Source organism: Mauremys reevesii, linkage group 9, assembly GCF_016161935.1.
Source record: "Mauremys reevesii isolate NIE-2019 linkage group 9, ASM1616193v1, whole genome shotgun sequence".
NCBI classification, from domain to species: domain Eukaryota; kingdom Metazoa; phylum Chordata; order Testudines; family Geoemydidae; genus Mauremys; species Mauremys reevesii.
The window spans coordinates 41,022,242-41,048,404 of NC_052631.1; the positions used below are offsets into that span (position 1 = coordinate 41,022,242).

General features: G+C 44.4%; 1 long non-coding RNA gene across 3 annotated transcripts in view; it reads left to right on the forward strand.

Annotated features, from left to right (window-relative positions):
• Window positions 1-26,163, forward strand: part of LOC120371600 — a 196,359-nt gene that overhangs the window by 41,204 nt on the left and 128,992 nt on the right. The gene's annotated exons all lie outside the window — the stretch shown is intronic.

The following is a 26,163-nucleotide window of genomic DNA, read 5'->3' on the forward strand; positions in this document are numbered from 1 at the left end:
AATACAAAACTGCTCATAATGGTAGGATGCATTAGGCCCACCCTAATCTCTTTCGTCTCTGAAATTGCTCTGACCAGGGCCGGCTCCAGACCCCAGCGCGGCAAGCACGCGCGTGGGGCGGCCCTTTCCGGGGGAGGCGGCAGGCTGGGCCGGCGGACCTGCCGCAGTCATGCCTGCGGGAGGTCCACCGGAGCCCCGGGACGACCGGACCTTCCGCAGGCATGACTGCGGACGGTTCGCTGGTCCCGCGGCTCGGCTGGACCCGCTCAAGCAGAGCCGCCGGACCTGCGAACCGTCCGCAGCCGTGGGAGGTCCAGCCAAGCCGCGCGACCAGTGGACCCTCTGCAGTCATGCCCGCGGGAGGTCCGCTGCTTCCGCGGCTCCGGGACGCCTCCCGCGCATGACTGCTTGGGGCGGCCAAAAAGGTAGAGCCGCCCCTGGCTCTGACTCTGATTTATCATGAAGAAAATATAATGGCAACTTTCACCAATTGGTCCTGGTCTGTTTTGATATTTTTTCAAGCCTCCAGAAGATTATTAGAAATACAATAATACAGGCAACAAGATCTTTAATTAAGATCCAACAGGGGTGAGCTGTATTTGTATCTTAAAAGCTTTGCTTAAGCAAAATGGCAAGGTCAGTGAACAAAATACTGGGTAGTAGTGACATCCCTGCACAATCCAACATGTTTGTCCTACTTTCTACCTGTCCCATTTGGTCTTATGTAACCATTTTTTCAGCCTATTATGTGTGTGCCCTAACGTTGGGTGTTCCAGACAGTATTAGAGGCCAGTTGTAGGGACACCAGAATATTTCGTTTTGGTCACACTTTAGAGGTTCCTAAACTAAATAAAGTTTTTGCTCAAGCTCCCACTTAGACCCTTGCTCTCCATGCTCTGGGAATAGAAAATAAAAGATCCTGGCACACCAAGTGACCAACACATTGAAGTGTGGTTTTGTAAATAAAAAATCAGAGAATTACTCCTCTCTAAACACCTTCAATAGAGAAAAAGGAGGGTGAGTGTCAAAGACAGGGACAATAAACTGTAATAAATGGGGAACAAAACCAGGACCCCAATATAACATTTAATAGTGCCCACTGTGGAAATCACAAAATAGATGCTTCCTCCTAGAAAGTCACCTGGTACATGGTGGGTTTTGGGTGGAAAAGAGTATGTCAGTTATGTCAAAAAATCTCCATGTCTCACCAGGCTAATGACAGAATCTGGCATTCAGCAGCCAGAGCTGGGGAGCTATGAAAAAGAAAAACATGGATGTGGAGAAAAGCTCTCTCCTCAACAGACTCTCTAGTCTGTCTCTCAACTTGTATCTCTATTAGTATGGCAAGTGGCTGTTTCCTCAATACCATGGGTGGATGCAGCTGTTGGTCTTGCACAGGCTAGGTGCCCCAGCCCAGATCTTCAGAGGTATTTATGTGTTTAGCTCCCAGTGATTTGAGAGCTTAAATTCCGTTGAGGATCTGGGCCTCTGTCCCTTTCATTAAAAACACAGCTGTATTAGAAGAGGCTGCCTCCCTTACCCTTTTCCTATCCACCTTGCTGCTCAAGTTTGGGAAAGTTTCAGAAGTAGGGCAGGGCAGGGTAGCTGTTTGCTGAAAGGATGAGCAGCTTGTCAATCAGCAGTGGGCTGGTAATAACATAAGAACATAAGAACGGCCGTACCAGGTCAGACCAAAGGTCCATCTAGCCCAGTATCTGTCTGCCGACAGTGGCCAATGCCAGGTGCCCCAGAGGGAGTGAACCTAACAGGCAATGATCAAGTGATCTCTCTCCTGCCATCCATCTCCATCCTCTGACGAACAGAGGCTAGGGACACCATTCTTACCCATCCTAGCTAATAGCCATTTATGGACTTAGCCACCATGAATTTATCCAGTTCCTTTTTAAACATTGTTGTAGTCCTAGCCTTCACAACCTCCTCAGGTAAGGAGTTCCACAAGTTGACTGTGCGCTGCATGAAGAAGAACTTCCTTTTATTTGTTTTAAACCTGCTGCCTATTAATTTCATTTGGTGACCCCTAGTTCTTGTATTATGGGAATAAGTAAATAACTTTTCCTTATCAACATCACTCATGATTTTATATACCTCTATCATATCCCCACTTAGTCTTCTCTTTTCCAAGCTGAAGAGTCCTAGCCTCTTTAATCTTTCCTCGTATGGGACCCTCTCCAACCCCCTAATCATTTTAGTTGCTCTTTTCTGAACCTTTTCTAGTGCTAGAATATCTTTTTTGAGGTGAGGAGACCACATCTGTACACAGTATTCGAGATGTGAGCGTACCATGGATTTATATAAGGGCAATAATATATTCTCAGTCTTATTCTCTATCCCCTTTTTAATGATTCCTAACATCCCGTTTGCTTTTTTGACCGCCTCTGCACACTGCGTGGACATCTTCAGAGAACTATCCACGATGACTCCAAGATCTTTTTCCTGACTCGTTGTAGCTAAATTTAGCCTCCATCATATTGTATGTATAGTTGGGGTTATTTTTTCCAATGTGCATTACTTTACATTTATCCACATTAAATTTCATTTGCCATTTTGTTGCCCAATCACTTAGTTTTGTGAGGTCTTTTTGAAGTTCTTCACAATCTGCTTTGGTCTTAACTATCTTGAGTAGTTTAGTATCATCTGAAAACTTTGCCACCTCACTGTTTACCCCTTTCTCCAGATCATTTATGAATAAATTGAATAGAATTGGTCCTTGGACTGACCCTTAGGGAACACCACTAGTTACCCCTCTCCATTCTGAGAATTTACCATTAATTCCTACCCTTTGTTCCCTGTCCTTTAACCAGTTCTCAATCCATGAAAGGACCTTCCCTTTTATCCCATGACAGCTTAATTTACGTAAGAGCCTTTGGTGAAGGACCTTGTCAAAGGCTTTCTGGAAATCTAAGTACACTATGTCCACCGGATCCCCCTTGTCCACATGTTTGTTGACCCCTTCAAAGAACTCTAATAGATTAGTAAGACATGATTTCCCTTTACAGAAACCATGTTGACTATTGCTCAACAGTTTGTTTTTCTATGTGTCTGACAATTTTATTCTTAATTATTGTTTCGACTAATTTGCCCAGTACCGACGTTAGACTTACCGGTCTGTAATTGCCGGGATCACCCCTAGAGCCCTTTTTAAATATTGGCGTTACATTAGCTAACTTCCAGTCATTGGGTACCAAAGCCGATTTAAAGGACAGGTTACAAACCTTAGTTAATAGTTCTGCAACTTCACATTTGAGTTCTTTCAGAACTCTTGGGTGAATGCCATCTGGTCCCGGTGACTTGTTAATGTTGAGTTTATCAATTAATTCCAAAACCTCCTCTAGTAATGGACAGCTCAGCTCAGCAGGATGAGAGTTTTCAAACTGGCTGCCTGGTAGAACCTACTAACTTTTGCTGCTGGATATTTTGTAGGGGTTCTTGTGTCTCCACATTTGAATGTGGCCACATATTAATGTGGCTGGCAAAAAGAATGGTTACTGAGCTTCTGGCAGTGAATAGACAATGTTACATGAGGAGAGAGGTTTGCCTGGGTAACAGACTAGATGGTGGCATTACTTGAGACTGGACTGGAGACTACTTTGTGGTTAGAAAATTAGCTATCACGAAGTTTCATATCTGTGACATAAGCACAAAGTACCTTTGATGTGTGACAGACTTTCATTACATATTAAAATAAGAAAGTTTTCTTTGGCGATTTTGGTGGAATGTAGGATGGTATGTGGGGAGAAGGCAAGAAAAAGAAAGTACAAAATACTGTTAAAATATTTTTATGCCCTGTCAGCTAGTAATTATACTGATGTTATAAGTGTTTGGGGAAAGGCTATAATTATTCCAGCAAATATAAAAATAATTTTTCCCATAGAAGCTCTCTGCTGTTTCAGTGTTGATAAGTGTATAGTTCAGCAGTTGCATTTTCACCTTAGCAAATTACTCTGCTGATTGATAGATGAGTTAATTTTAAAAGGAGCCTCCTCACTACAGATGCAGCTGTGAAGGCTAATCAGCTAAAGCAATTAAACAGCTATCTCTTGTGGATGCAAAGAAGCCAGTTGGAGAACCAAAGGTACTGAGAATTGGCTAGTTACAGATAACTGGGAAGAGTGAGTTTATGTCTAGCGTTTACTCCCTGTAACATTCCATTGCAGATTCCTTGAAATTCTGACATTTAGCAAAGTATGTTTGTCTATATACAATTTATCAAACTGAAATTCCCATGTACGTAGCTTTCGACAGAAGGTAATTAGGACTAAACACAGAAAGAAAAGCAATCAATCTTATTTTGTGACTATAGACACTTGTTGATTTCCATAGCCATGGACTGAATAAGATTAAAGCTACTAAGATCTATAATAGGCTATATAGCCTGTTGCCAGGATTTAATTTCAAAGATGATCCAGCAGTACTTTACAATTAAAAAAAATGTTGGTAACTAATATTACAGTGGAATTTCTTGTTACAAGTGACAAAGGTATATATAAAGTGAGCCTATGATACCAGAAGAGGTTTTGATGGCTAATGACAAAATGAGAGAGAATAACAAAGAAAATAATGATTTAACACTTGTGGTTTTTGTGAGAGGGAGAACTAAGGTCTTGACCACATGTGGTCATTAAAGATCCCATGACACTTTTTATAAGCATAAGGATGTTAACCCTAGTGTCCTGGCCAAATTCCAACTTAGCTAATTATATCCTGCTAATATAAGTTCCCCCTGTAGTTTCAGCTGGATATAATATTCTTCCTTTCCTGTTCTAAATTGTTAAGCTGTGGCTGCACTTTTTTAATAGCAGGTGAGTAAATGACAATTTTAGGGCTCTTTAAAAATTATTATAATGTGAATTTGGGATGGTTAGGTGCTCCCAACTGGCTTTCTGTCTCATTGATTGCAAATAGCAATCCAATTTCCCTGGCTGCTACAGATTATTTGGTGGGGAGGAGAGAGGAGCAGGTACTTTTTCCTTCCTTGTATATCTTAGGTCCCAAGTCTGCAGTGAGCCCCGTATGAGGGTATTCTGTGCCAATCTAGAGCCCCATTGAGTTCATTGGCGCTCCATGTGGATGCGGGTATCTGCCTGAATAGTGCTTGTTGCAGGAGTTGGGCCTTAGATCCGTGGGATGCTGACACAGAAATCCTTCATTTCTCCTTAGGAAGCTACAGCTATTGGTATAGGAGAATACCTGGGTGTTCTTTTACTTGCAAAGAGGAAGAAAAGGAGCAGGTCTGATGAAGGTTTTCAAAATTGACAAATTTAAAAATAATTAAAATAGCAATGACTGGCCACTTGCTCACCCTGACACTTGCTTATTTCAAAGTAACAAAGGACAGAATTGCTGAAGTATTTTACACCAGAAATGTCTGCAGTTCAGTAGTGGTAAAGCCCTTTACTCTTTTGAGCATATAATGAATTTTCTGAGAATATACAAGTCAATCTATTAATTTTAACTGAAACTAATAATAAATTATTGCTTGATGTCAAAGCTTTTTTGCTCCAATAGAATAACAGTCTTTAAACTTTCTAAAATTTATTGAAAATCTGGTACATAAACTATATTTGAAGAGATTAGATTTTAATTAAGCTATTAACAATTGTATTTAATTGTTACAATTATCATTAGTAGACAGGGCCAGGTCAATAGTTCACATCTCTCTTCAATGTGGCCACTTTGACATCAGAAGTACAGTGACTAAACCAATTATAAATCTTCTCCTCTAGCTTATTTGCATAGTCAGTGATGCAAGGACTGTGCCTTAAAAATGAAAATTTAGAAAAATGTTTAAAGTTGCTGTGCAATATTTTCTATTCAGTTTAATTGGAGATATCACATAGTTATATCCTGTTTGGTTTTCTTATATAGTATTAATGTATTTTTTAATAATTTAAACAATAATTCTAGGAAATTCCTAGACATTGCATTTCAGAGTACATAGTACAAATACATTAACAATGTGATTATGAAAATGTACTTCAGTGGTTGGATGCAACTCATTCTTAAAATAGATTGGGTTATTGTCATATGTTCCCCTCATGGTGTCACAACAGGGCAGAGTTAAGGTTGTTTGAGTTCCTCAACTGTGCATTTCCACACTTTAGTAGAAATCCAGGCATGTTAAGTTTAACTTTAACTCTGAATTTGTAGGGTTTGTAACCTTGTTTTTGGAATAGCGGTTACAATATTCTTGTAATATTTTTTTCCTTAGCTTACTAGCATATACTCACAACTTAATTATGGAAGTTCTGGTCATAGCTCCATATTTGAGGTTGAGTTTTGTACTTAAGGCTCAATATTGCCAGGTGTTATCCACTCTGGCACCAATCCAGCAAAGTATTTAGGCCAACAAGTTGCCTCACTGAAGTCAATGCAACCCTTCATATGCTTAAAGTCAAGCACGTGCTTAAATATTTTGTTGTATATGGGACAGAGTACTCAGCACCTTGCAATATGAAGTAGGGAATCAGCCATTTTCTTTCATCTGAAGAATACAACATGTCCTCCCTGAAACTACCACCCTTACTCTCTGAGTAAAGAATACATTTGCTAAGACTTTACATGTATGGTCCTTTAAGAAATTTAGCACCCAGAATCACACCATTTCTTTTTCCTGAGTGATCTTAATAACAACATTGGTGGCATCAAACTTCCCTGATAGTTAAAATCCACTGAAATCTTGTGCATACGTTACATTTGAAGATACTTTAGGATTAAAGATATTTTTTCCTGTTATTTTTCATAACTGAAAGTTTTTCCTTCAGCAGAGGCTGACAGATCATGTTCTACTACAGAGAAGTCCATGTAGAATGATTTATTGCCATCTTCCATTGTTTTCAACAGAACTGAAATAATAATTTCCTTATAGTTAGGTGGCCATTTTGTTGAGGTATAGAAATGCATATTTAGGGCACCCAACAATCATAACTGTGCCCTGTAGTGACACAATGAGAGGGGAAAACGTGTTTAAAATCAGTTTAATCTAACTTGGTTGACAAGAACTAAAATGTGCTAATCATAATAATGTGTTTATTGGATGGTGTCACTACAGGGCAAAGTTAGAGTTGTTTGAATGCCCTAACAATGTGTTGCTATACCTTAATACGTTTGGCCTTCTTTTAGATGTAACTTTAATTCTGAATTGCAGGAATTTATAATGCTTTGTTTGGGGATAAACACAACATCATTGTAATGTACTGTTGCCCCTTTTTGACCTGAGTGACTAGTCAAAGTTTGGGGCCCTTGGGATGTTCCAGATGGAAGTAGAAATTGATGGAGTCTGGTATTTTCTAAGATGCAATCTTGTTTATTTACAAGGAATGTACAAAGCCCTGCTTCTCTGAATGAAACAAGAACAGAAGGAGTAGTTTCTTAGGCCTGGTCCACACTAGGACTTTAATTCGAATTTAGCAGCATTAATTCGAATTAACCGTGCACCCGTCCACACCACGAAGCTATTTAATTCGACATAGAGGGCTCTTTAGTTCGACTTCTGTACTCCTCCCCGATGAGGGGAGTAGCGCTAAATTCGACATGGCCATGTCGAATTAGGCTAGGTGTGGACGGAAATCGACCTTAGTAGCTCTGGGAGCTATCCCACAGTGCACCACTCTGTTGACACTCTGGACAGCAGTCCGAGCTTGGATGCTCTGACCAGCCACACAGGAAATGCCCCAGGAGGGAGAACCTCTCTCAGTATCAGCGCTCACACAGCGAACGGGAGGACAGGTGGCGTCAAGAGGACCAGCAGGCGACTCAAACGCTGCTTGGACTAATGAGGGAGCAAACGGACACGCTCCGGCGCCTTGTGGATGTTCTGCAGGACCGGAGGCAGGAGGACAGAGCCCCCCTGCAGTGTATCTGCAACCGCCCTCCCCCGCCACAAAGTCCCATACCCCCCTCGCCCAAAATAACCAGAAGGAGGTGTGACGTTATTGATATAAATTGGGACCATATAGAACATGGGTTGCAACCAAGGTCCTGCAGTGGCACCAAATCTTAGATAAAGGGGGTCATCTAAGGTGTCGAAGACCAGATTATGGGTTGCTGATTATAATTATGCTGTCTATATGTCTGTATCATTTGTAGTTAAAGTTATAAGTATTGGCTCTGTAATGTCTATAGTTTGTATTCTGCTCTGCCTCTGGGAAGTGTCCCAGACAAGCTGATGTTAGCCCGGCATAGCTGGGCTTGATGGCAAGAAGAGCCATCAGCTACAACACCCATGGAGAGAAGAGAGAGACACGACTTTGTGACTCAGCAGCAGTATGAGCAACTGGCCCATGTGACTCCAGACTCCATATTTTTTTGTAAATTTTTTCAGTGAAGACAAAGGATTCTTACACCCACCTGGAAGTCTATATAAGGCTAATGCCTCTCATCTCCATCTTCTCTTCAATCCTGCTTCTGGACTCTGGAGAACTTTGCTACAACTGAAGCTCTACACAGACCCAGGGACCAGGGACCCAGGGAGAGATTCAGAAGAGGACTCAAATTGAACCTGCAGTTTACTCTGCTGCTGCTAAACTGAACTAAGAACTTTGCCATTATTGTATGTATTTGATTCCATTTACCTCTCTCTACTCTTCTTTTCTACCTTTTCTTTTTTCTTTTTTTTTAGATTCTAAAAAATTATTTAACATTGAGATTTGTGGTGATCTCATGTGATGTGCATATTGCATGGTGTCTGGGGTCTGGGTCTGGGGGGATTTTTTTTTTGTTTTTTTTTTTTTTTTGGTTTTGTTTTTTTTTTTCCATTCATCCCAGGACAGGATGAGGAGGAGGGGCGCCAGGGGCCGTGAAAACTGTCACTGCACCCCAGCAGAGTGCTCAAGTACCCAAAAGCTCTCATACCCTAAATTTTGAGAAGTCCTTCCCTTCCTGACTCACCCAAGCCCAAATCCCAGTTTCATCCCCTAACTCTCTAGTTAATTATTAAAAATACTTTGCTGTTAATTACTGTTTCCGTCATGTTTTTTTACGGAAGACTGTGTTTGAAGGGGGGCGTGGGGAAGGGGGTTGGTAATTGCATAGGACGGTCACCTTTACCACGGTACAGACACGGGGGCAGGATCAGCAGCAGGTCACACACACAGCGCAGTCAGTAGGCACCCTGGTCGGTATGGGAGGTGGTTTCCAGGTTCTGTGTGGGTTGGGGGGACGTGACTTTGTAGCGGGGGAGGGCGGTTACAGATCTTATGCAGCGGTCCTTGTCCTGGACCGCAGAGTCCTGCAGCAGAGGAATCTGTATCCGTCCTCCTCCGCCACAAGGTCACATAGCCCCCGCACACAGAATCCCAAAAAGGAGGGATGGCAGGCTCCGTTGAAACAACCAGTCCGGCACTGCGGACCGCTCTAGGAGCAGAAGCCTGTCATTCCTTGAGTTTAGAGGCGATCTTTACATCACTGCACTCCTGACGCAGCACAGTGTGCGTCCCAGTTTCAACCCTTTAACGCAAAGTCATTAATAAAGAAACGTTTGCTAAGTAACAATGGAACATGTATTTTTTTTTACACGTGTGTTGGAAGTGGGGGAAACGGGATGAATGGGGTATGTAACTGCAGAGGATAGTCAACAGTAACTGGGTAAAGAAACAGGGGCAGGTTCAGCTTCTCTGTAAAGAAACTGAACAGTCACAGGTCACGCTGCTCGCTGGTACTTGAAGAGTTCCTTGTCGCTGTCCAAGGCACCTGTATAGGGCTTCATGAGCCAGGGCATTAGGGGGTAGGCTGGGTCCCCGAGGATCACTATAGGCATCTGCACATCCCCAACAGTTATTTTGTGGTCCGAGAAGAAACTACCTTCCTGCAGGTGTCTAAACAGACCATAGTTCCTGAAAACACGCGCGTCATGAATCTTGCCTGGCCACCCGACGTTGATGTTGGTAAAACGTCCCCTATGGTCCACCAGTGCTTGCAGCACCATTGAAAAGTAGCCTGATTTCTCAGCAGCTGACTGTGGAAGAGGTGGATGATAAGGTGCGAGGAGGTGAAAACGGCCATAACTGCAGCGGGCTCCATGCTCGCAGTGCTGTGGCGTTCACGCTGTCACTGACCAGAAAAGTGCACGAACAGATTGCCCGCAGGCGCTTTTGGGTAGGGAGGGCGTGATTGACGGTTCAATGATGACAGTTACCCAAGACCACCCTCGACACATTTTTCCCCCCAGCAGGCATTGGGGGCTCTAGCCAGCATTCCAATGGGCAGCGGGGACTGCGGGAACTGTGAGATAGCTTCCCACAGTGCACCGCTTCCAAAGTCGACGCTGGCCCCGTTAGTGTGGACTCACAAAGTCGAATTAGTGTCCTTAGTGTGGATACACAAATTCGACTTCGTAAGGTCGATTCCACAAATTCGAATTAAGTTGAATCGAACTACTCTTGTAGTGTAGACATACCCTTAGTTTACAGCTCCAAGCCCCTTTAGCCAACAGATCCAAAAATGCTCTCTCTAGCTTTTTCCAGGATCACATTGTGCTTACAGGTGCCTGCTTGGTTCTCTTCCTGCCTCTCCCAGTTTCCATCTTTAGTGTCTGTCTGTCTACACTGGCAAGTTTCTGTGCAGAAACGCAGTTTTCTGTGTTGTAACTCTCAAGATGTACACATTGCCAAGCCACTTAGTGTGCAGAAACTGTGTAGTTGCAGCGCTGTAAAAAAACCACCCCAATGAGAGGCGTACAGCTTTCTGCGCTGGGGGTACAGCACCATGGTGCCAGTGTAGACACCCTGGTCGATTACAGTGCTGCGATTGGCCTTGGGGAGGTGTCCCACAATGCCTGTTCTTGCCTCTCTGGTCATTGGTTTAAACTCTACTGCCCTGCCTTTAGGTGACCAATTGTCATCCCCATCCCGTAAATTCCTTTGGGATTTTGAAAGTCCCCTTCCTGTTTGGTGACGCATGCAGTGGTCTCAGCGCATCTTTCCAGGTGGCTATGCTTGCTCCACACACCAAGAGATCCCCTGCATGGAGCAATGCTGAGCTGCTGGACCTCATCAGCATTTGGAGGGTGTGGGCTGTCCAGTCCCAGCTGCACTCCAGCCATAGGAATTATGATACCTATGGACAGATTTCACGATGCATGACAGAAAGGGGCCATGACCGGGACACACTGCAATGCACAGTCAAAGTGAAGGAGCTGCGGAACACCTACCACAAGGCACAGGAGGCAAACCGCTGCTCCGGTGCTGTGCCCACAAGCTGCTGGTTCTACAAAGAGCTGGACGCGATACTTGGTGGCGACCCCACCTCCACTGTGAAGGCCACTGTGGATACTTCGGTGGCTTGCATGCCAGTCGAGAGTGGACCGAGCCAGGAGGAGGAAATCTTGGACAAGGATGTGGATGGGGAGTGCGACCCAGAGGCAGAGGATGACTTGGAGGTCAGAGATGCATGCAGCCAGGAGTTCTTTTTTACCCCTGAGGAGGCTAGCCAGTCACAGATGTCAGATCTTGGCAAAGCGCAAACAGGAGAGGAGGTCCCTGGTAAGTGGATTTGATTTTGGGAATCACTGAAGTGAGTTGTTGGGGGCAGGAGGGTTGCAGAAAGCAGACTTGACTCTATATGATGCATGTACCACCACATGCCTAGTCTAGTGGCGCGGAACAGGCTGTTGATTGACTCCCTCACTACGTGGGAATCGGCCTCAGAGATTTCCAGGAAACTCTCATGGAGATACTAAGAAATCTGCTGCCACAGGTTCTTTGGCAGAGCTGCTTTGTTTCTTGCCCCAAAAATGGTACCTTTCCTGCACCACTGTGTCGTCATTGCTGCACACAGGCGAGCCACATAAGGGCCATGGCGGAAGCCACAGTCTTGGAGAAGACCTTCCCTTGATTCCCTGCTCACACTCAGCAGCGAGATATCTTCCATAATGATCACAGCCTATAGAAAATATGGCGACAGGAATGATTATCAACACCCCCACCCCCAGTGCTGGCTGTCCCCAAGAGCCACATGCCCAGTGTACAGCAGGGTCTGGGAACACCGATTTACCCTGCCCCTGCAGCTACTCACCATTTTGGGGGTCTTGTGGCCCATGTGTGCTTGCTTGGAGTCAGCCAGTTACTGACAGGTATGTGAATATTGGCTGTGTTTTAAATCACTGAATCACTGTTCTGTGTGTTGCAAACAACACTGCTTCTGTAAAATGTTGCATTTTGGCTTCACAAAGATGACCTTGGGAGCCCAGCCTCCCTCTTTGTTATTGCTGGCTGAATGGCTGTGCAGAATTAGAAAGTGGCCATGAAGAACTAAGGAGGACTTTCTGTGTGACATTATGATGTACTCTGCGGCCGAAAAACAGGAATCGAAGGAGTGTCAGGACAGCGAGAAGAGGAACCGAAAGGAGAATGCAGCATGCCAGAATGAAGCCACAGAGCAGCTCTTAAATGTTATGGAGCGCCAAGCGAACATGCTCCAGGTGATACTAGCACTGCAAACCGAGCAGGTCCACGCCTGCCCTCTCCTGCAGCCACTGTCACAAAACACTTTCCCATGCACCCCTCAGACACCACCAACCCACTCTTATCAACCTCCTGGCTCCAGTCTGTACCAGCAGCATTCCACTCCTTCCTCCTCACAGTTCAGCCCTGTGGACTCCCAGAACCCACTGCACTCAACACCCATCCCTCTGCAGTTTGGCCCTGCTGAAGTACAGTACCCCCTGCACTGTACTCCAAATGAAAAGGTTGGATATGATCCCTGGACATACACAAATTTTTAGCCGTCCCGGGACCCCACCTCCTCCTGGGACCTTCCCTCTCCGCGTCCCCCTCAGAGCTGATGTGGTTTTTTTGTTTGACTCTCTCCTCCAGTTGATGTTTTTTAATTGTGTGCATTTGAAAGCAATCTTTATTCTATTCACTGAAAGCAAACAGAGCCCTGCAAAGCACAGACAATTATCTTAAACCTTCATATTACATCGTCCGCACCAATCACAATCATCTCCTAGCATTACATGCACTACACTCCCGAGCATAGCAACAAATATTAGTGGCTTTCAGCTTCAAATTGCTGCCTCAAGGCATCACTGATCCTTATGGCCCCACACTGCGCCCCTCTAATAGCCCTGGTCTCTGGCTGTTCACATTCAGTCTCCAGGCACTGAGTGAAGGTTTCACCCTTGAGTGAAGCTTTCACCCTTCCCTTCACAAATATTATGGAGCATGCAGCTAGAAGCATAGGAATATTGTCGTCAGCCAGGTCCAGCTTCCCATATAGGCATCACCAGCAGGCCTTTAAACAGCCAAAAGCATACACAACAGTTATTCTGCATTTGCTCAGCCTGTTGTTGAACTGTTCCTTGCTGTTTTCAAGGTGCCCCATGTATGGCTTCATAAGCCACGGCATTAAGGGGTAGGCAGGGTCTCCAGGATCCCAATGGGCATGTCGACTTCCCCTATGGTCATCTTCTGGTCCAGGAAGAAAGTCCCTGCTTGCAGCTTCCTGAACAGGCCAGTTTTCCGAAAGATGTTGTGACGTTATTGATATAAATTGGGACCATATAGAACATGGGTTGCAACCAAGGTCCTGTAGTGGCACCAAATCTTAAGTAAAGGGGGTCATATAAGGTGTCTAAGACCAGGTTCTGGGTTGCTGGTTATGATTATGCTGTCTGTATGTCTGTGTATCATTTTGTAGTTGAAGTTATAAGTATTGGCTCTGTACTGTCTGTATTTTGTATTATGCTCTGCTTCTGGGAAATATCCCAGACAAGCTGGTGTTAGCCCTGCCTAGCTGGCTTGATGGCCCATTAAGGGCCATCAGCTACACAATTGACCCATGGAGAGAAGGCAGACACGCCTTGTGACTCAGCAAAGTATGCAGAGACTTGTCCATGTGACTGCAAACTCCATTTTGCTGTAATTTTCCACAGTGTGGACAAAGAGATTCTTACACCTGGAAAAGTCTATATAAGGCTGATGCATCATCTCCATCTTGTCTTCAATCCTGCTTCTGACCTCTGGAGGGACTTTGCTACAAACTGAAGCTTTACACAAGGGACTGAACGACCCATCCCAGTGGGGGATGTATTCCAGAGACTCAATTTGAACCTGCAGTTTACTCCATCACTGCTGCAAGCCTGAACTAAGAACTTTGCCATTACTGTATGTAATTGATTCCATTTAACCAATTCTACCTCTCTTCTCTACCTTTTTCCCTTTGTAAATAAACCTTTAGATTTTAGTTTCTAAAGGATTGGCAACAGCGTGATTTGTGGGTAAGATCTGATGTGTATATTGACCTGGGTCTGGGGCTTGGTCCTTTGGGATCGAGAGAACCTTTTTCTTTTATTGGGGTGTTGGTTTTCATAACCATTCATCCCCAGGATGAGTGCACTGGTGGTGATGCTGGGAGACTGGAGTGTCTAAGGAAATTGCTTGTGTGACTTGTGGTTAGCCAGTGGGGTGAGACCAAAGTCCTTTTTGTCTGGCTGGTTTGGTTTGCCTTAGAGGTGGAAAAACCCCAGCCTAGGGCTGTGACTGCCCAGTTTAAGCAATTGGTCCTGATTTGGCACTCTCAGTTGGGTCCCGCCAGAATTGCACCGTCACAGATGTGTCATGCATCTTTCTGGACCAGCCTGCGTTAATGTCCATGAAATGCCCACGGTGATCCACAAGCACCTGGAGAATCATTGAGAAATACCCCTTCCGATTAATGTACTCTGTGGCTAGATGATCTGGTGCCAGAATTGGAATATGTGTCCCATCTATCGCCCCTCCGCAGTTAGGGAAGCCCATTTGTGCAAAGCCGTCTACAATGTCACACATGTTTCCCAGAGTCACAGTCTTTCGGAGCAGAATGTGATTAATGGCCCTGCACACTTCCATCAGCATCAGCCCAAAGGTCAACTTTCCCACTCTGAATTGGTTAGCAGTAGAAATATGGAATAGCCAGCTTCCAAAGTGTAATTTCCACATGCTTCTCCAATGGCAGGGCAGCTCTCATTCTTGTGTCCTTGCGCCACAGGGCTGGGGTGAGCTCATCACACAGTCCCATGAATGTGTCTTTTCTCATCTGAAAGTTCTGCAGCCACTACTTGTCATCCCAGATGTGCATGACGATGTGATCCCACCACTCAGTGCTTGTTCCACTGTGGTCAGCACCTCCGTGAATGCCACAAGCAATCTTGTGTCGTAGCTAGTACGCGTGGCAAGATCAATGTCTCATTCCTCTTGCCTTTGTAGTTTAAGGAATAATTCCACTGCCACTGGTGACATGTTAGAGTGAGCAGCATACTGGCCAACAGTTTGGGATCCATTCCTGCAGACTGAAGAGGCAGAGTATGCAGTACATAAATCGTTGAAAGATGGTGCCAAATGCGGACAGAAGCACAGGCATGCTGGGATGCGAAGCAGTGCATTACGGGGCATTGGAACAGGACCCAGGATGCCCCGCAAGCCCCTCCGCCTTCCCAAAATTCTTAGCGGCAGAAGAGGAAGAGATGCTTTGTGGGTTAGCTGCCCAGAGTGCACTGCTCCAAATACCACTGCAAGTGCCGCAAATGTGAACACGCTATTGCACAGGCAGCTGTCAGTGTGAACACACAACAGCGGTTTCCCTTCAGCGCTCTCTGAGTGATGCTGTAACTCTGCCAGTGTAGACACACACACACACTCCCTGGTCACAATACTCAGTGGAACCCTGTGACCACATGGTGCTAGTTTCTGGGCAGATTCTGTTGGACCTTATTGTAGGTGTGGCCCCCTTAAGTGTTTCTTACAACTATCTTAAGTGAAGGATGCATTCACACATCAGTTTTAAGAAGCTTTTAACTCAACCCATAACACGGTTTCACCTAGCTCATGACAGTATTTTAACCTAAATTACTGATATGTGGTTGTGGTCTCAACCTTATCTACATTTTAATGTAGTTCTTGTCTTGGAATATATAAGGAAATTGACTCTCTTACTGTTAATCCAGTTTTACATAGTGTAAATGTTGTGTGACAGGGTCAGGCCAGATGGCTGCAGGAGAGTGTTCGAAGGCAGACATATTAGTCCCAGATTAAGTAGATCCCTTTTCCCGGGGTAAGGTAGCAGGGGCAGTTCCAGAACAAGCAGGAACTTGCTGGGACCAACTAAGGCAAGAAGGCTAATTAGGACACCTGGAGCCAATTAAGAAGAAACTGCTAGAATCAATTAGGACAGGCTGGCTAATCAGGGCATCTGAGTTTAAAAAGGACCTCACTTCAGTTTGTAGTGTTCATGTGAGGAGCTGGGAGCAAGAGGCATTAAGAGCTGAGAGTGAGGAGGCCTATTGCTGGAGGACTGAGGAGTACAAGCATTATCAAGCACCAGGAGAAAGGTCCTGTGGTGAGGATAAAGAAGGTGTTGGGGGGAGGCCATAGGGAAGTAGCCCAGGGAGTTGTAGCTGTCACACAGCTGTAGCAGGAGGCGCTCTAGACAGCTGCAGTCCACAGAGCCCTGGGCTGGAACCCGGAGTAGAGGGCAGGCCCGGGTTCCCCCCAAACCTCCCAACTCCTGATCAGACACAGGAGGAATTGACCTGGACTATGGCTTCTACCAGAGGGGAAGGTCTCTGGGCTGTTTCCTGACCCACATGATGAATCTCTGAGGCGAGCAAATCCGCCAATAAGCACAGGACCCTCCAGTAAGCGCAGGACACACCAAGGTAGAGGAGGAACTTTATCACAGTTGATTTCACTGGATTTACACTAGCATAAATCTAGAGTCATACAATGGTGAATCTGGTCCATACTGTAGTTTGAATAGTCCTTTTTGTAAGTTGCTTTGGCATCTATCTGGCTGAAAGCCTCAAAGGGAATGCATATTAGTACATCGTCAGGGTCCCTTTCGATGGACCTCTCAGAAAGTGACATTTCAAAATATAACATTTAGATGAGAAACTGATTTTTAAAATAAGCATCAACAAAGTTGATAACATTTATAAGGTATATTATGTCTTATTGGACATGAACTATCTGTACTTGAGTAGCCCTTTATGAAACATAATGACAGTCATGTTTTATCATGTAATATCTTACTGTCTCAGGACCCTTTTTAAAGACAACTGCAATATCCCAATTTTATAACTCAGAAATGTTTGTTCAAGATGTATTGATATGCCAAGTACAAGTGCTCTGTGTTTACCAGGAAAAAGCAGTCCAATGGAACAAGTGTTTAGCATGATGTATAGTCTGAAGTGAAGAGAAATGTAAAATAAATGTAGATACTGTCAGAGCTCTTCTTTTGCTCTGGGAATGTTAAGAATCCTTGTTCAACATTTCATGGTAAACTCATTCAGAAAACTAGATTCCTAGAAAATCCTCTAGATCAAGGAGTATGCATGTGTAATCATTGATTCAGAAGCTGGAAGAACACAACCCAAGCACATATTTTTAAAAATAATATTTTTATGTTTTGTAGGAATATTTTGCAGTACTAAAAAACATGTGGACATACACGTGTCTCGTATCAGAGGGGTAGCCGTGTTAGTCTGGGTCTGTAAAAAGCGACAGAGTCCTGTGGCACCTTATAGACTAACAGACATATTGGAGCATAAGCTTTTGTGGGTGAATACCCACTTCGTCAAATGCATGTGGTGGAAATTTCCAGAGGGAAGTATAAATATGCAGGCAAGAATCAGTCTAGAGATAACGAGGTTAGTTCAGTCAGGGAGGATGAGGCCCTCTTATAGCAGTTGAAGTGTGAACACCAAGGGAGGAGAAACTGCTTTTGTAGTTGGCTAGCCATTCACAGTCTTTGTTTAATCCTGAGCTGATGGTGTCAAATTTGCAAATGAACTGGTTCATAAGTTTCTCTTTGGAGTCTGGTCCTGAAGTTTTTTTGCTGTAAGATGGCTACCTTTAAATCTGCTATTGTGTGTCCAGGGAGGTTGAAGTGTTCTCCTAAAGGTTTTTGTATATTGCCATTCCTAATATCGACTTGCGTCCATTTATCCTTTGATGTAGGGGCATAGGTTTTTTATTTTGAAAATATGGTCACTTTACCTTTGTGTTCAACTCTCGTTTTCAGAATGACTGCACTGCACCTAAAGCTGGGTGGGGAGGGGAAGAGGGAAAGGTTTGCCAGAGGAAGGCAGTAGTACTTTATGGCGGTGGGGGGGAAGGGAGGGGAAAAAGACAAGGTGAGAACCTGCTGCAAAAGGGTGGGAGGTGTCAGCTTTGCAGCACTGACTCACCCCCTGGGAATGTAAGGGCAGAAGGCTTTAAGGGTGCAAGCCCTGGCACTGGAAACCCTTTTCTCCATGCAGCAGGCAAGGCAGCACCTTGAGGTGTGATTATGAGGTGCGGTTTGAACCTGCTGTGGTCATTGCACTAGTCGCTCCTTTTTAAGGGGCTGGAAAGGAATTTTTCCCTGACCACCATACAGGGGGTCCCCGGTATACGTCTCCCTCTTACCCATCAATAGGGGAACGTGTTCTGATTCACGTCAGTCCCGATCCACACATCCCTCATTTGCAGTATTGTACTGTAAGTTGCAAACGAGGGATATGAGGATTGGGACCAACGTGAATTAAAACATGTTTCCCTATTGATGAGTAACAGATATGCATAGCCACTTTATATCCAGGCCCACCCTCCCAGTCCTGGCACTGCTCCCGCCCAGCGCTTGCCCCACACCACCTACCTGGTGCTCCAGCCGGCAAGCAGGATCGGGATGCAGTGGCTTTCCCAGCTCTGGCACTCCAGCCGCGGAGTGGGGTCAGGTGCTTGCTGCACTCCACTTACCCAGCCCTCCTGCTGGGGAGTGGGGTTAGGGTGTGGGGGCTTCCAGGTGCTGGGCAGTGGGAGTGGGGCAAGTCCCTGCGCCCCAACCCCACTCCCCAGATGGAGTGCTGGGTGGGTGGAGCGGGGCAAGCTCCCAACTCTACTCCCTGGCCAGAGCACTGGGCAGGAAGAGCAGGACAAGTCCTCATGCCCTGATCCCACTCCGCTGCTGGGAAGAGCGGGGTAAGCCCTTGCACCCCAATCCCACTTCCCTGCCAGGCAGAGCAAGACAAGTCCCCGTGCCCCAATCCCCAGCTGGAGTGCCAGGCAGAGTAGAGCGAGACCCTGCACCCTGATCCCACTCCCCGGCAGGAGCACCAGGTGGAGCGGGGCAAACCCCTGCACCCCAATCCTGCTCCTCGGCAGGAGCACCAGGTGGATGGAGCGGGGCAAGCCTTGAGCCATGGTCGGGCGGGGGGGCAGAGCGGGTGGGGTGGTGGGGTCGCACATTTTTATGGCTCCCCGCAGTTTTTCCAGGAGCCCCTGGCCAGAGCATCTTCCCCCTCCCCCGCCCCGCAAAGCTGGCTGGAGTGGGGGAGAGGTGGCCTGATCGCTCATACCCGTCTTTGCCCGCCCACCCAGGGCCCACCCAGGTGTTCCCTCCTGCCTATGCCACCACTGTATCAGCAGGTCCCTGGTATACGTTATTTTGGTGTCCGTCGTCCTTTTCAAGAACGCTACCCCGATGTATACCGAGGACCCACCGTATTGACTTTGGTATAGTGGGGTTTTTTTGCCTTCCCCACAGCAAGTGTCAGGGAAGACCTATTATGGTGAGCACAAAAGGTGGTAGGCTGTATGTCGCAACTTATTTTGTAAGTGTGGGGCAGATGTCCAGTGCAGGTACTGCATAGGGAAGGCATCCAGTGACCAGATAAATGGCCTGGTAAAGGACTTAAAAAGGAGGTGCTGGTTAAAGGAATTGAATGATGGGGGGCTTGGGACCCTTTTTGTTGGAATGGCAGGGAGCCAACCCCGCTTTCTTATAGCCTACTTAACCCTCTACAATGAGGGGTGGAGGTAAGGTCCTGGCAACGGATTTGCTGGAAGGACTAGAATGGAAAAATGAGGGAGAGCTAGTGGATGCCCCCCAGGTAATTACAGAATAAACCAGGGGTTACATGCACTGTACACTTTTATCTGCCAGGTAGTTCCAGACATCTAATAATAGAGTTGCGGCTTGATTAAATCCATATCAAGTGTCTCCTGTCCTTCTTTCAGCATAGCTGGACAAAAGTGTCACCCTCTCTGAATAATAACTTTGCCAGCACTGAAGTGCTTTGCAACTAAAACTCTCAAGGTGCTTTATATCATTTGGCAAATTAAGTCTCTCAGTGTCCCTATGAGAGGGATAAATGAAAGCACAGAAAGGTTAAAAGGCTTGTCCAAAACAAAGACAAGAACCAGAATGCAGATCTCAATCTTCTGAGTTATAGTCTTGTGCCTTAACCACAAGATCATCCTTCCTCTCTTGAAGGAGACAGTGTCCTGGCAATTAATAATTTTTTTTTAAAAATGAGAACCAAAACAATTGAGCCAAAAGAAACCATAGGCAAAGAAAAATCCATCTTAAATAAAAACTCCTTCACATTAAAAACAAAACAGTCTGGTTGCTTTTGAAAGCACAATTATATAAAACAATATTTATTTCCTGAGCAAATGTAGGTAGATGACAGATTTCTCCAAGGTCTTTTCCAGAATCAGAAACGTGAGCTTGGTATGGTGTTCCTGATGTGAATGCAACATAACATTTGACAAATGTGATTGGACATTTTAGCAGTCATGTTGTGTAGCCCTGCTCCATTCTAATATGTTGGTCTAATCAGAACTAATACATAATGATTACAGCTCTGGGACCAGATACCTGAAGCTCTGCTCTGCTTGATTTCTTTCCATAGGACTTAAGCACTGCTGAACTTATTTCAGGCGTGGGGCAACATCTCTGTTCTTCCAGGCTCAGAGACTGTTTGAAGCTTCACCCACCTTTGGGAAACAACATATGCAATGACATATAAAAATAGGGGAAAACACATAGAATTTGTCAGTTCAAGTTTATGCAGAATTAGGCAAGATAAGAGAACTAGCTCAGGTAACTGAAATCCAGTCTGAGTTCAGAACATCTGTTCTGTGGTATGGAACTCTGGTCAGTAAACTGATAGAAAACAAGCTGTATGTGCCACTGAATTGTTATTAAGCAGGTACATACAGTACTTAGCTTTTTGAATATAGTGCAAATTATCAATGGATCACTATTTACTCTCTATCTCTGTGTCTCTCTCTCTCCCGCCCTCCTCCTCCCATGAGCATAGTGGATGCTGTAGAGTTTAACAAACTGGCCATCATAAAATATGAATTCCCCCCACATCTGGCCAAGTAACTGAAATTGAACCAAACCACTTTGTGATGTGAGAAAGATTGGCTACCATTCTCCTATTGCCACTTCCCTTGTTACTTTCCCTCTGATTTGATTCTGCAGTTTTGAGTTCAGGCTCAAAATTCAGAAATGCCAACGTAAAGCACAAAAGAGACCATTGAGACATGTGTTTCCAGTCGGACCAGAATGAGGATATAATAGCATTCTGAGGAGGAAACTTGTTCTCAGGAAGTTTCTAGCCCAGTTTGCGGCAGCACCTTGTAAATGCTGCATTTAATCCCATATTTTCAGTATAATGAAATGGAGCTATCTGAAGTGACATAATCATTTGGGGGTTTCATCAGCTTTTGGTCATGGAGTTATTCTGAGATCCAAGCTTTTTTATACATATATATATAATATTAGTTCTTAAAACACCACATGAAGAATTTGCTGGCACATTACAGTTAATACAACAGCAGAAGTGGGGGGAAACATGAAAATTATTACAAAATCTAAATAGACTACAAGTATGTGGATGCCAAGAAACTTAATCATAGTGGTGCAAGTGAGAGATATTGTAATTTTTTTCTAATGGAATTGGCTTTCTGCTCATCAGTAATGTTTTTCACAACTGTATTAAATTCAGTAGCTACGGATGTTCTGCATAAAAATCTGTAAAGTAAGAATATTTAGAAGGGTTGAAAGACTGGACATCAGTTAATGTTAAAGGGCCATTGTTAAAGTGATACCCATACTTGTATGGAGCACCACCTTAATCCACAAGTGGTGTCAGTGACATCAAAGCAAACCAGGTACACTCGAGGTGAGTAACAATGTCAGAAGCTGGCTCTACCTTAGGAAGCTTCAAAAACAATTGAGCTATAATTAAATCAAGAGAAATATCTTTCTGAGTCTGTTAGGTAACATGGAGTTTTGCAGGATAATAGTGTATTGCTTCTGCCTATACCCTGTCAAATCTTCTTTTAAAAAATGTGGCCCTCCGTTTTCAGGATCTGGAAAAATTAGCAAAAAGAACAGGAGTACTTGTGGCACCTTAGAGACTAACAAATTTATTTGAGCATAAGCTTTCATGGGCTACAGCCCCCTTCTTGTCAACTGTCTAAAATGGGCCATCTTGATTATCACTACAAAAGTCTTTTTTCTCCTGCTGATAATAGCTCATCTTAATTAGCCTCTTACAGTTGGTATGGCTACTTCCACCCTTTTCATGTTCTCTGTATGTATATATATTTCTTACTATATGTTCCATTCTATGCATCTGATGAAGTGGGCTGTAGCACACACAAGCTTATGCTCAAATAAATTTGTTAGTCTCTAAGGTGCCACAGTTCTCCTGTTCTTTTTGCGGATACAGACTAACACAGCTCCTACTCTGAAACCTGGAAAAAATAGCACTCTGTCCCTGCTAAACAAAAAACAGGATTACTTGTGGCACCTTAGAGACTAAGAAATTTATTTCAGCATGAGCTTTCATGAGCTACAGCTCACTTCTTCGGATGCATAGAATGGAACACACAGACAGGAGATATTTATACATACAGAGAACATGAAAAGGTGGAAGTATGCGTACCAACAGGAAGAGTCTAATCAATTGAGATGAGCTATCATCAGCAGGAGAAAAAAAAACTTTTGAAGTGATAATAGAAGGTGTGAGGAGAACTTAACATAAACTGCTAACTAATTTTAACAGAGCTGTGTACTGGAGCCATACAGGAAGAAGTTGCAGGATCTAAGTCCTTGTCATTAGAGTCTCCTGTTTAGCAATAGAATGGGGGTACAGCACACATAGTGGCAGTGTAAGTGTCCTTATGGCATTCCACCAATGTGTAACAACCCTGATTAGGAAGAAAAGTAGTTGTCTCCATGGGTTAGATTTTCAGAAATGCTGGTCTGACTGATTCCTATTGATCTCAATGGGAGTTTTGCCACTGGCTTTAGTGGGAACAAAGTTACCGTATTTTCCGGCGTATAAGGCGACGGGGCGTATAAGACGACCCCCTAATTTTACAGTTAAAATATAGGTTTTGGCCTATATTCGCCCTATAAGACGACCCCCCCTTATGAGGGAGGGAGCCCAGAGCCTTTTAAATCCTAGCCGCAGCCGGGAATCAGAGGGCTCTGGGCTGCCCGCTGCGGTGGGGAGCCCAGAGCCTTTTAAATCCCAGCCGCGGCGGGGAGTCACAGGGCTCTGGGCTGCCCGCTGCCGCGGGGAGCCCAGAGCCTTTTAAATCCCAGCCGTGGCCGGGACTCAGAGGGCTCTGGGCTGCCCGCTGCGGCGGGGAGCCCAGAGCCTTTTAAATCCCAGCCGCGGCAGGGAGTCAGAGGGCTCTGGGCTGCCCGCTGCGGCGGGGAGCCCAGAGCCTTTTAAATCCCAGCTGCGGCCGGGACTCAGAGGGCTCTGGGCTGCCCGCTGCGGCGGGGAGCCCAGAGCCTTTTAAATCCCAGCTGCGGCCGGGACTCAGAGGGCTCTGGGCTGCCCGCTGCTGACATTTTGAAATTCCTATCCTATGTCCATTCAGTCCTTGATTTCTCTGCTGAGACCACCAGCGAAGACCACTTATGATACTGAAGGGTATGCTTGTGTTCATTTTTGATAAAATGTGGTTTGCAGGGTGCTTATGCATAGGGAAGCATGCTGTGGCTCGCCACCCTGGGAACATTCTGGAGAAGGCCAACGGGAGGGGGTGAGTTCAGCATGTGGAGTGGAGAACTATGGGCATGTGATGAACAAATCCATATATAGAAAGGTTAAATATGATTGGTTAAAGGTTTGTGTTATGTAAATTGTTATGTAAGTGCCATGTGCTATAAAATAGCAATGGGAGGGGCTCCTTGCTGGAGGGACTCTGCCTGATTTTTGTACCAGGGGCTCTCCCTTTGTGCACATTGAATAAAGCCTTGTTGAATTGAATCTTAGACCCTTGATTCTCCCCAGCATCTGACTCATTGGGAACCACAAAATTCCAACAATACCAAGCCAAGATTTTCAAAAATAAAAGCCTAAAGGTAGGCTGGTATTTAGGCAACTCCCTGAGTTTCAAAAGTGTCCACTTGCTGGGTGCTCAACACTGAAAATCAGGTGGTTACCTAACCATGGATTTAGGAACCTAACTTTAGGCTCTTAAAATAAATTTTTGATTCCTCCCCCGCCCTCCATGTGATTCAGCCACCTGTAGCCTAAACAATGACGCTCTCTCTGCCCCACTTCCCCTCTGGTGATTATACATGAGCAGGAATAGTATTAAGCCATATTTATATTTTACAGTAGCCCCAACATAAATATGGATCATATTGTTTTCTTATAAAGAGGTCTTAAGGTTCTTTTTTTATCCATGAGAAGGACAGAACTAAATGAAGCAACTTTCTTTCACTCACTATGAACTGGGCCCTATATCAGTAACATGGTCCTCCAAGAGCTGTAATATCCTTGGTCCTTTGGCACCTCCCTTCTATTCTGCAGTTGAGATGAGAGTCTAGTAGCTATCTTGGAGTGAGAGAGGCTGTTTTGTTTACTTAAGCCAAATCAGTAGCCTTGTTTTCAGAACACAATGTCACTGATGGGAATAACAGTTCCTTTTGGTGAGAACTGAACCAGTTCGCAATGTAACGGTTGTGATAAATGTCGCCTCTGTGGTTTGACTGAACCAAAACAACTCTGCGTTTCCAAGCAATTAAAATGCAAGTGCTGAAGATTACACTGTAAAAAATTGAATGTAGATAAGTGATTTGCAGCTGGGGCAGGTCAGATTCACAACATGAAAACTGAACCACAGTCCCATGTGAATCTAAATAGGGATGCACCAGTGACTGATAACAAAGAAAAAAGGGACACAAACTTCAACTTGGGAATTTAGATCCCACTGACGAGGCATGGGCTCGCCTTCTTGTCTTTTCCAGAAAGCTTAACTGTTTAGATATAGCTTTATCTTACTATTTTTGAAGGCAAATGAGAGCAAAGTATAGTTGAGAACAATTCTATAACCAATCCTACAGAGTGTCGGAAACTTGGCATTTGAATTGGTAGCGCTTATGCAGGTGGGTTTTTTTGTAATAGAATAAAATTACCTACTCCAATTTCAATTCATTTGTAAAAAAATAAAGTAATGAAGTAGCTTGCTAGACATTGTGTGTCTTTTACATTCCTCATTGAATTGCTGTAACTTTCATAATCTTATCAAATGGCCTACAAGACATTGTAACACTGTCACACAATCAATATATAAACCTCTATCTGATCATTCTCTTCCTATGCCCTGCAAAGTAGTTAGTATGATGATTCACTGGGATGCCTCCATGTAAGTGGTGCAATAGAATCTTGACACTGATGACTAGATTCTCAGTTGGTGTAAATCCATTATATGCTCCAGTGACTTATACCGGCTGTAACTCTGCCTACGAATCCAAAGTAAAGGTCATAGACATTGACGGATGTAAGAAAATGAGGCAAGAGAAAGAGGAAAGTGAGAAGGAATTTGGGAAGGGTAATTTATTACATCTGAAGAGTAGCTGTTTAAAGAATGTGATCTGGGTAGCAATGAGAAGGGAATTTAATATGTACAATAATTACTTTTGGAAGACTGTGGGGAAGAAGGTCCAGTCATACTGATTATAGTTAGCTGAGCTTTGTGAAGAAATGGGAGTTCCACAGAGAGTATGCTGTTGAGGATTTGAAAGATGGCATGAGCAGGGAGGCAAAGCATACTTCCTAAATAAACTGCCACGGAAGGACAAATTCTATTGAGTAGAACACAGTGAGCTTTTTTTTTAAAAGAAAAAGCACATGACAAAATAAAATGAGATCGTTTAGAGCATCATTGTTATGCTAAATTAAGAAAAATCTGACTAGTGATTGATTTAATGGAAGTTTTGTTAATGGCCCTGAGCTAATGGCAATAAATCCACTATATTATTTGTACTGTATTTTCTGTATTGTAGCTCATTAGTATCATATGTACATTTAGTAACACCTTATTTGTATTTTAAGAAGTTCACTAACCCTTTGAGAGTTATCCAGAG